The sequence below is a fragment of the Myotis yumanensis genome, unplaced genomic scaffold, assembly GCF_028538775.1.
Source record: "Myotis yumanensis isolate MYYU_CA2020_CCGP unplaced genomic scaffold, mMyoYum1.0.hap1 SCAF_7, whole genome shotgun sequence".
Classification (NCBI taxonomy): domain Eukaryota; kingdom Metazoa; phylum Chordata; class Mammalia; order Chiroptera; family Vespertilionidae; genus Myotis; species Myotis yumanensis.
The window spans coordinates 85,107,189-85,119,306 of NW_027223758.1; the positions used below are offsets into that span (position 1 = coordinate 85,107,189).

The following is a 12,118-nucleotide window of genomic DNA, read 5'->3' on the forward strand; positions in this document are numbered from 1 at the left end:
TTCCCCAACTATATTTGCAAGAGGCATCCAGCAATATTCAAGGGGTAGAACATCTACTTTTACAAAGCAGACTTTTCCCAGAATGTCCCTTAGAGGATTTCCCCAAGTCTCTTTGGCCAGAGTGGTGTCACTTGCTCTTCCCTAAAGCAGTCACTGACAAAGGGTCTAGGTTACATTCATTTGCTTAGAATTATCAAGATTACTCACCTTAGGTGAGGAGGAGGCGTCTGGCCTCTTCTAGGCACTGGAGTGGTTGATAGTTTAACAAAATCAGGGTGGGTTATGGAGGAAGGAGGAGGAGCAGTTATTATTTAAGCAGCCAATAGGGTTTTCCATGAGGAACATTAATTTCCCATCTGGAAGTCTAGAGTGAACAATGTTCTTAAACTGCAATGACTCAAAGAATGAAGATTTCTCAACAGGACAAAGAAAAAGAGGGAGATGAAAGAGATTTTAAAATCCCCTGCTCTTCAATAAAGTTTATGTTATTTATACTTGAATATCAGCTCTCTATAATGATAAGACAACATATAGTTGGGTTTTGACTTAGCCCATTTTGAGAATTTTTGTTTTTGGTGGAGGAATTGAATAGTTTAGATATAATGGGACCACTGGTATATTTGTTTTATTCTTTTTTAAAAATTTTAATTTTGTTCTGCTTTTAGAATACATTTTCTGTACTTTCCTATACTGTTATTTTTTCTTTGGCTTATCTTTATGTTTTATAAAGCTCTCTTCATTTCTTCTACTGTCAAAATCAGAAGAGAAATACTAATATGTATGTGAGAAGCTTAACACAATTTGACTTCATCTACCTCCAGGTAATATGTTAGTCATTTGGGGGATTTTTTTTGATCAAAATTCTTTTTATAACTTTGTTTTCATTTTCTTAAGTAACAGCTTTATTGAGATGTAAGTTACATAGTTCACTCTTTTAAAGTGTACAATTCAGTGATTTTTAGTATATTCACATAGCTGTATATTGATCACCCTCATCAAATTCCAGAACATTTTTTATCATCCCCCAAAGAAACCGCACACCCATTAGAGTTACACCAATACCCTATTTTGCCCAGCCCGGACAGCCACTAATCTTTCTGTCTCTATAGATTCACTTATTCTGGATATTTGTATCAATGAAATCATACAGTAATAGTTATTTTGTGGCTTCTTTTATGTAGCATATGTTATAAGGTTCATCCATGTTGGAGTGTGTATCAGAACATCATTTCTTTTCATAGTTGAGAAATATTGCTTGGTATGAATATGCACATTCTGTTTATCCATGCATCAACTGATACACATGTGGGTTATTCCCACTTTTTGGTTATAACACATAATGCTATTATGAACATTTCGGTACAAGTTTTTGTGTGGACATATGTGTTCATTTCTCTTGGCTGTGTACTTAGGAGTGAAATTGCTGCATTATATGGTAACTTTATGCTTAACGTTTCAAATAAATGCCAAACGGGTTTCAAAGCAGCTGCACCACTTTGCATCCCACCAGCAGCGTCTGAGGGCTCCAGTTTCTCCTGTTGTTTCTTTTCATAATAGCCATCCGAGTGAGCATCTTATTGTGGTTTTGGTTAGCATTTCCCTAATGACTAATCGAGATGAGCATCTTTTCATGTGCTTATTGGCCATTTGCATACCTTCTTTTGAAGAAGAAATTCTTTTCCCATTTAAAAATTGGGTTATTTGTCTTTATATTGTTTAATTGTAATCATTCTTTATATATCATTCATACTGGACCCTTTTCAGATAGATGATGTGCCAAGACTTTCTCCCACCTATTGGGTTGTCTTTTTATTTTGTTGATAGTGTCTTGTGAATTTTAAGCCTAATTTATCTATTTTAAAATTATTATTATTATTTTTTGTTAATCTTCATCTGAGGGTAGTTTTCCATTGACTTTTAGAGCAAGTGGAAGGGAGGGAGAGAGACAGAGAGAGAAACATCAATATACTAGTAAGAGAGAAACATCAATTGGTTGCCTCCCACATGCACCCCAGTGGGCACCAGGGATTGAGCCTGCAACCAAGGTATGTGTCCTTGACGGAATCGAACCCAAGACCCTTCAGTCCTTGGGCTGACATTCTATCCACTGAGCCAAACTGGCGAAGGCTATCTATTTTTATTACTTGTGCATATGGTGTCATATCTAAGAAATTGTTGTCTGATCCAAAATTATGAAGATATACACCCATATATAAATTTCTTAATGTAAGGCTTTTATGCGTTTAGTTCTTACATTTAGACAAGGGTACATATGTACTGTCTTTAGAGACCAAATCTTCCCTCTTCTGCCAGGATCGAAGAGGGAGAGGCATCAGCTGCAAGGAGCAGGGGATGGGGCCCAACAGCTTCTGAACAAACCTAATGAATGCTCTTCTTTGTAGCCCCACCCCTAGCCGCACCTCTACGCCCCTTCATAGGCACCAGGTGCCACTGCTACTTCATTAAGATTATCACCTGTCAATGTCCATGGTATAAATTGGGCTGCTTCTCAGCTTTCCCTTTAACTGCTTTGGGATCAGCACGCGCTTGTCTGGTAAGTAAGTTGGCTCTTTCCTATTTACATTTCAACTGAAAAAAATTGTGCTGCTGTTTTATTTTTTCATCTCCTTTACTTCCTTTTGGTCTTAAGTCTGAGATAAAAATCTGTTCTGTAGTTTCAGTACGAAGTCAGAAGGGAGCAAAAGTAATATGTAAGGTTTTCCCACTTAATAATTAGTGTCAATGCCTCACGCATTATGTTTTTATGTCTTCTGACAGCCTTGGTTTCCAAAGTTGTGGTGAGTCTTTTAAAGAAATTGCCTTTCTGGGTATCTTAGTGATAGGTTGATTGAGGTTGTATTGAATTTTCTAGTCAGAGACCATTTTGAACCAGAAACCATTGATTTTGTGTAGAAAATTGCGACTTGATTGGATTAAAAACTAGAATTGGAGATGCTGGCTTTGGATATGATATTCCTTAAGAGAAAAAGCCTTTTACTACATTTTATAAAATGGCTTTTCCCGCCACCGGAGGCTTGTTTCAGAATATCCAGGTCATCGCATATAATAGGTATTCAGTGCGTGTGCTCAGGCAGCTACTTGTTTGAGAGCTTCTTTTATAACAAAACTCCCTAAAAGAGCTGTCTTTAGGTCCTCTATTATGCTCACTCCCTTGGCAATATCAGTCAATTCCATAACTTTAAAATGCTGTCCATAAGGTGATGGGTCCAAAGCTTACAACTCTGTGTCTGACCTCGTCTTCAAGTTGGGATTCCTTTAACCCCCTACTACTTGGATAGCTAGTAAGCATCTCGAAAAAGAAATCTGTTTTTTTTTTTTTTACACTTCTTCCTCGTGGTTTCGGGTGCTCTACAATGTTCAAAGAAACCTCTCTAGTAACAAACTCTAGAGGTGATCCCTAAAGGTCTAGTCTTCAAAAAAAGAAATCTTAATTACACTGTCCTACTGAGTCCTCCCCAGGTTATTTCTATCACAGTGAATGACCCTATTGCTCAGGCCCAGATCCTAAGAGTAATTATTATAGGATTTGACTGAGAGTTTCCCAAGATGTGGGGCATTCAGTGCTATAATAGGAAAGTCTCAGGCAAACTAGGATAAGTTGAACACATATGTGTCGAATAAATGAATGACAGTTTCTTGACAATCTGGTATCCTGGAGAATCACAGTATAATAGAAATGGCCCATTTAAACTAGTGGTGAACTACAATCTGCCTAGAGAGATTGTAATCATAAAGCCAAAAGTAAAAATGTTGGAAAAATTTGAACTTCATGTTGAGAAATTGTAATCAGCTATTGTATTGGGGGAGAGTTCTGAATTGGAATTCACTTATATAGTTCCATTTCCCCCCCAAATTACATAAGTTCTCACTTAATATCATCAATAGTTTCTGAGACTTTAAGCAAAAACAATTTATAATGAAACCAATTTTCCCTTAGGTTAGTTGATGTAAACAAGAGTTAAGTTCCTATGGCTTCTTATCAATGCCATAATGAAGTGATGTTGAACAAAAAGATGTAATTTGAGAACCTGCTACACTAGAAATTTTGTTCTATGCATCAATTTACAATTCAATAAAGTATTATCTGTTTGGAAGAGATACCCTAGCATGGTCCTTGTGTGTTACCGGAATTATAATTGGGTAAGGATTCTTTTTCTTCATGTGGTTAAGTAACATAAATAACAAAAACAAGTATATTTATTTTTTGGGGTCAAATCTATTGTTTTATGGTAACAGAAATTTAACTCCAACTGGCTTAAGCCAAAAAGGGAAGTGACTTCATTAATAAATAGTAACTTACCTCTGGGTGTCAAGTTGTCTTTTAGACATTGAGGATGAGACAATGAATAAGGTAGAATCAAGATGATTCATAAACGATGTGCAGGTAGAATAGGCATTCTGAGGCAAAGAACCTTGAAATAAGGGAATAGAGAGTGAAGGGGTAAAGTAAGGAGTATGAAGGGAGGTGGAGAGCGTGAAGGGAGCTGCTGTCTTAGGTGTCAGTCAGCTTCTCTGAGGAAGTGATAATTGAGCAGAGATTGGGTGAAATAGAGGGAATTATGCAAAGTTCTTGGAAAGGAACATTTGAGAAAAGGGAAGAACATGAGCAAAGGCCTGCTTGGGGAGCAGAAGGTTGGTCAAAGGGAGCTGGGAAGGGTGGAGAGACATAGAGGATGAGGACAGGGAGATAATTGGGGTGAAATCCCTGTAGGCTTTTAAGTGACAGAAAGGGCTTTGGATCTGTTTTATGTCTGATGAGAAACCAGGTTGGTCCCTCTGGCTTCTGTGTGGACAGCAGACAGTAGGAAGGCAAATGTGGCGGAGGGAAGGCCTGCTGGGAGACTCTTCCATTTATCCAGATGTAAGTTGTTGGCTTAGACTAAAGTGGCAGAGGTGAAGAGAAGTGGCCAGAGTGCACTTCTGAACAAAGGTAGAACCAAAAGGATGTGCTGATGAATTAGTTCTGGGTTGGAAGAGAGAAAGGAATCCAATATGACTGTGCAGTTTTTTGTTTTTGTTTTTTGGCATGAGCAACTTATAATGAATGCACTTGCCATTTGCCTTTGGAAGAGACTTGGTGCTCTTAGGGAGGTGGCATATCTGAACAGGGGAACCTTTTTGTTTTGGACACAGTGCATTGTTGGATATTCCTATCAGATGTGCGAGTGAAACTGTTGAGCAGGGAGTTCAGTGAACAAATCTGGGGCCAGAGATGAATTGGGAGATGTTAGTGAGTAGACGGTATTTAAGGCCATGAGATAGAGAGAGAGAACCTAGCAAGTTAAAATCTGAGACTTGGGGCATTATATCTACAAGGCACTTAGAGCAAATGTTACTTAGCAAGTATGAATGATAAAGGATATTTAAGTGTTTATTAAAGTAACTAAATAATAATCCCAACACGTGGAGACCAGGCAGTGGAGACTAAGAGAGGGTAGCCAAGGAGACAGAAGGAAAGAGGAGAGAATGTGGCATCACTAAAGCTGAATGAAAAGTGATGTAAACAAGAGAATGTGACCAGCTTTTGTTAAAAGCTGCTGAGAAGTCAAATTGCCAGAGGCCAAATAATGTAAAATCCTCAGGAGCAACTAAACTGGAGAGCCTGGGGGAGAGAGAAAGGGAGGCATTGTGCTTCAAGTTGAAGAAAAGGACAGCCCAGTCACCACATATTTCAGGCTGAGCTTGTAGACTGGGGAAGAGGGGAGAACAAGTTCATGAACCCCTGGGAGGCTGTGCTTTGGAGGTGGGGCTGGAAACCAGCATGGGTGCCTGGAAGAGCCACACCTGAAGTAGAGTTGCCTTGAGAGCCTGTGTGAGGGCCTCTCCATGAAGACAGTCCAGCCATCTGCAAGGCCGCCCAGTTCCAAATGAACAGCAGTGGCTTTGGCAGTGAGCTGGGCAAATGAGATTCTGCTTTAGAGGGAACAACAGTGCTGGACAGATGGTAAAACCTGGTGCCAATGGTGCATGTTGGGGCTATAGCAACAATAGCTGCCATTGCAACTGTGGGCTGAAAGGTCTCTTTTGGAGATGGGATCACAATGCTGGAACTCGAAGATGACATCAGGCAGGCTGAGAGTTGAGCAGGATCTGATCTGATTTTACCAAATGAAGGCATGTACATTATTGACACCGTAAGTATATGGTGGAGCACTTTGCACCTAGTACACTGACATCTCTGCTCTGAGATTGTGTCCTCTTGGGAGAGCTGTAACATTGCTTCCATGGTCTAGGTATGAGCAGAATAGTCACTCTTGTTCATGTCTGGTGACCTGCACTTCAGGGGCTGCTTTTTCTTTAAGATGATGGAGAATGATCAGGGATGAGTGTGCAATTGATAGAACTTCAGGTATAGATGTGTGTGATGCAGATTGACCTTTAATGATTGTTTCCTGCCAATACAATCTTCCCTTAACATTGTGAAAACATTTGTAAGCTGTCTCATAGGGTCTGTTCTCCCTGGCATTGCATTAGGTCTCATGCTCACTGAACAGGCCAGTCCCCGCATGAATTTACTCAGGGTGTCTCCATCACCTCAGGCAAATATATGTCAAAGAAGTGCATAGTTATGTTACCTTGAGTAGCCCCTAAAGCAGTGGTTCTCAACCTTCCTAATGCCGCGACCCCTTAATACAGTTCCTCATGTTGTGGTGACCCTCAATTTTCATTGTTACAAATTGAACATAATTAAAGCATAGTGATTAATCACAAAAACAATATGTAATTATATATGTGTTTTCCGATGGTCTTAGGCGACCCCTGTGAAAGGGTCATTCGACCCCCAAAGGGGTTGCGACCGACAGGTTGAGAACCGCTGCCCTAAAGTGTGGCAGCATAGAATTTCTGAACTTCAAATTGCTGCGAATGGCAGCTCAACAATTTGACAACTTTGCAAGTCAATATTCGCAAGTCAAATACAGTTATAAAACATCCTATGGAAACAATGACATATTAAGGTTTTGACTAACATATACTGTATGTTTATATATGTGCATGTGTTTATAATATTAATTCTAGGTGTTCTGGTGCTTATTTTTTATTTTGGTACCTAGAACAGTGTTTTAGCAGCAGCAAGGAAGTTCTTAATGGTAACCTTCATCCCACCTGTTGGCTCTCAGTCTGCCATGTTGGCACGCTGGGGGGAGCTGGAATAGGATGGACGCAGCTCGAACTTGAGAGTGCATCTCAACCCAGTGGCTGAGCTGCTACTGCTCAGGAAGAACATGAGGTGTCTGAAGCACAGGTGGGTCTAGATCAGTAAATCAGTAGGTGCACATCAGTCTGGCAGGGACACTTCAGGGACAAATGGGAAGCTGGAGAAATCCATAGGAGCAGATTCTGGGGCTTCAAACGAGTTTTGAATGACCTGTTGGGGTTCTCAGGCCAGGGATTAATACAGCTAAGAAAGAGAGCAGGGTCAGGGGTCCAGGTAAGGAGATCAGGGAGCAGGGTCAGGTACGGAGACCAGACATTTGTTCAGAGCACCAGCAGGAGGCAAGATCATCTTTCTGAACCATTTGGTCTCAGCCAATGGCTTTTCTATCTTCCTTATTAGTGCAGGGAACAGTCCTCCCTGTATGACCAGCCAGGATAAGATTCACTCATCTACTGATTCATGCAGCTGATGTTTGAGATTCAATACTTGACACAATAGCTGTTGGTCTAGCTCTTACTAAGTGTATCTGTTGGGTAATATTGACATGAAATGTATATTCTAATAGTGAGTAATGAGGGTTACAGTAAGAGCCAATTCCAGATGGGGCAGGGAAGTGAGAGAGAAAAAGGAAGGCTGCAGTTTGGGCCATTGCTGTCCCTCAGACATGACTTTAAGTTTAATTGCTGAGCTCGTCTCTCTGTCTCATAGTCCCTCAACACTCCTAGCTGAGGTCACTTTGACCTGATTAGTCCAACCCCAGTTCTGCCTATAATTCATTTGGTCTTGTCTTGCCACTCATCATGCTGTGCTGGTGACATAGTTCCTCAAGAACAGGGCTCCAGCCTCTGTCCTATGGGACAGTTCTTCAGTCACTGGGTCATACCTCATTCCCGGCAAAGGTGTCCCTGCCTTGAATGTCGATTTCTCCCGGTTAGCATTTCCTGCCCCAAGGTTACACTCTAGGAACAGACACTGGAAACTGCTGCTGACTCTTCCTTGTGCTAACCGCAGACCTGCCTGAAACTTGGCCCTCGGGGCACATCTCATCTCATGCTCCTTTCCAATTTGGATGGACACCCTCCATCATGAACTTGGTACAACCATTCTTCAAGTCCTTTTATTCTGCTGCTTCTTTCAGATGGATTTCTAGGCCTTAGAATAACATTTCCGCCCCCCCCCCCCCCCCAGTGTCTCTCAAAATGTAATCTTTTAGCACAGGTCTACTTTTTGTGAGACTCTTTGTTACATCTATACATTTCTCTGGGTAGAGACTGTGACCACCTTCCCAGACCCTAGTTCTGGGAGTGACACCTCAAATCATTTCTGAAAGAAATGCCTATGTGTAAGTAGACTTCCAGCTTGTTGATTTCAATTGCTGAGTTCCCCAGGGCCGACTTCTCTCTCTGACTTTGGACAGGATGACTAGCATTTGTTTACTATGTTTGATGTTAAGCATCTCCAGGGGCAACGTGCATCAGAAAATGCACTGTAACACCCTAATCTTCCAAAAAATAAATGAGTTACTGCATTTCCCTAACTGAATCTGATCCTTAATAATTTTTGTTTTAGCTTTTCTAGTTTAAAAATGTGTACATATTGGCAAAATAAGAAAAAAGCACTAATAATTGTATGAGACAGCTCATTGCTTATTTCCATCTATAATTTTTGACTTTTTGGCTTGCACTACAGAGTTAAACATCTCAAATTTTAATTTAGAAGGCAATTCATTGGTTCACTTGTTCATATTGATGATCATCACTAGCATAAATAAATATCCAGCCCTTGTTAGAAAGAATAGATTTTCTTAGCACATCTGACTATTAAGGATATTAAGCAGGTTCTTGTCTAGAAAGTAATCAATCTTCTCTCTTTGTATCAACCAGAGTTTGAAATAATATTTAGTACTAAGAAGAGATTGCAGTGTTGTCGAATGAAATATATTTAAAATCAAATCAGGACTTATAAGTATTAAAAGTGAGCAATGTGAACTATTTCTTTGAGGACAAACTCTGTATGTAGATATTATTTGTCAAGTTGTTTTAATTATTTGTCAGATTTATTTTAAAATATTAAATATTTATGTGTGCTCTGAATAGGATTGTCAGACCGCTGATGGGTAGACAAGGGCCAAGAAAGGAGGAAAGGAAGAGCTATGTGTGTTGTGGGAACAGTCCACAGGCAACTGGGATTCATTGACCAAAGATGAATGCAAAGGTCAACCATGAAGGTTGTAGAAAGAGGGAAGGTTATTCCTCTGAACTACTTATCTAGGTCACAACCCCATTTGAGGAAACTTAGACCCATTTGGGGGGGGGGGGATGAGATTTGCATATGTAATGGTATATACCACATACTATTATTTTAAATAACAATATAAGATCATAGGATATAAAATGAGTGGTAGTCACTTAAGCTCAACAAATGTTTGTTGAGACCTACTTTGTGTTACAAAGATGAATGGCATAAGAATCTGCATTGGTATATAGAACAGAATATTTGAAAAAACAAGGTATTATGACAGATGAAAGTATTGACCAACCAAAGCAGAGCTACCTGAGTTCAACTTCAGTTTCTCGCACTTACTAGTTTATGAATCAGGATAATTTACTTAATGTTTCTGTGCCTGTTTTCCCATTGGAGTAATACTATCACCTACCTCATAGACTTATTATTGAAGGAATAGTATGTAAGGCACATGGATCAGTGTCCAACATGTAGTAAGCAATAAAAGTTCCTATCATTATTACTGTATGGTTTTAGATTAGTGATATCCAAAGTGGATTCTGTGTTGAGCTTATAAAAAACAATACTGGGGCATAGGAAGAAAATATTAAGACTTCTCTTTCAATTTTTAATGTCAAAATAAGAAATTCAGCTTCATGGATGTTAGTATAGAGGCTTGACTGGTGCCCTCACTGAGTTGTATGGCAGATATCTTGGGCCACAAGAATGAGAGGAGCTCAGAGGGCTGGAAGCATGTCCCTACTCATTCGTCTGCTTTCAGGATGTTGAAATATATTGCATTTGACATGTGCTTAAGTAAGTTGATTAAGAGATTATTTAGTGTTGGAAGTGTTTTACTTTGTACATTTTTATTTTGATATTTCAAACTGAAAGAGAAGCCTAGAATAGGACAAATACTTCCTATAACCCTTATTCAGATTCACCAATTGTGAGTGTGTGTGTGTGTGTGTGTGTGTGTACAAGAAAACAAAACAAACAAAAAACAAGTTTCATAAAAGAACCAGATTGGGTTTTAGAAATGAAAAACAAAACAAAACAAAAACTATCATTAAAATTAATCTGATTTTAAATTCATACATTGACTTTTAACATATAGACTAGCAGGATTAGCACACTGAAAGATACATCTGAAGAATATACATATCATATCTCATAGGAAGGTAAGAAGATAACAATGTGAAGGAAAGATTAAGAGCAGGTATAAAAGAAGGGCCAACATCTATTAATAGGAGTTCCCAAAGGAGAGAACGTGGGGGAGGCAGTTTTCAAAGAGATAATGGCAGTGAAGTTCCAGAGTTAATGAAAGTCATAAATCTATTCTATACATATCACAGGGAAGCAGCAGAACAGCATAAGCGAACAGAAGATCTTGGAAGCAACCAAAGAAGAGATATTGGTTAATTATGGTATATAGCTGTAACACTTAAGAAGTAATTTGAGCATAAATACCCAGAAAACAAAAGGCACACTTCTATAATTACGTTCAGCAAACTTTAAAGTCATATACTCCATCTGGTATTTTACAGAATTTTACCAAACTCAAGCACACACCTGGGGAGCCCCATTTGGGACTAGTTACTGAGTGCCAGAGACAAAAAGCCACACTCCAGCGGGGAAACATTCCTACTGTTAAGGCAAGAATGGCTGATTTACAAAGAAAAGAATCAAACTCAACTCATTTCTCACTGACCACTTGGACGACACATTAGAAAACATTGCTGATGGTTTGAAGAGACAAAAATTTAAATGTAGTCTATGCAAGGTTTTCTGTGTATTTGAAGGAGAGTACATATGTTTTTAACAAGTTTTCAGTGTTTATGGTATTTGCTAGATTGGGTTTAAATATTGAAATAGATAAAGGACAGATTTGTGATTCAAAAAGATACCCGAGAAGACGTTTTTCACAGTAACAATATGTTGAATTATTAAGCAGTATTTTAGCAGAGAACAGCTGCTTTGATTGGAATAAAAAAATGAATTTTGAGTTCTAGGTTAGGTTTTCAGAGGGCCCCACCTATGAAACTTATGAACTGCATAACTTATAGGCAAAACATTTCAGTAAACGAGTTGAAGTCTCAAGTGTACATCAATAGTTACTTTTAGTTATCAAGTCCTTTTTTAAAAAATATTTTTTATTGATTTTAGAGAGGAAGAGAGAGGGAGACAGAGATAGAAACATCAATGATGAGATAGAATCATTGATTGGCTGCCTCCTGCACACCCCCTACTGGAGATCAAGCCTGCAACCTGAGCATGTGCCCTTGACCGGAATCGAACCCGGGACCTTTCAGTCCACAGGCTGACCTTCTATCCACTGAGCCAAACCAGTTAGGGCTAGATATCAAGACCATTTTAAAATACAGTTGTTTGTAATATTATATAAGGAGGTGTGTGGTTACCATGAAAATCTGTTGTATCACAGTGATTAATGGTTACCTTATGGCAAAGTACTTCCCTTATCCCACTTACTCTTAGAAAGATGTGTGTTGCAGGTTGTCTGATGAATAGCTGTTTCCATGGTGCTGAATGATGTACTAGCAAGCAGACAAATAAAAATTCAAATGAAAAACTTTTTTTCTAGGTAAGCTGATTTAAAAATAAAAAAAAACCACAATGAACAAGAAAGTAATAGACCTCCCCCACAATAAACCAAACTAGAAAAACTAGAGAAATCACCACCAGTATCACCAATCGACC

The 12,118-nt window shown here is 39.1% G+C and overlaps 1 pseudogene; it reads right to left on the bottom strand.

The window, feature by feature from the left end:
- Nucleotides 1-3,286: 3,286 nt before the first annotated feature.
- On the bottom strand, nt 3,287-3,434 carry LOC139014822 (small nucleolar RNA U3; annotated as a pseudogene).
- Between the last annotated feature and the right edge of the window lie 8,684 nt (nt 3,435-12,118).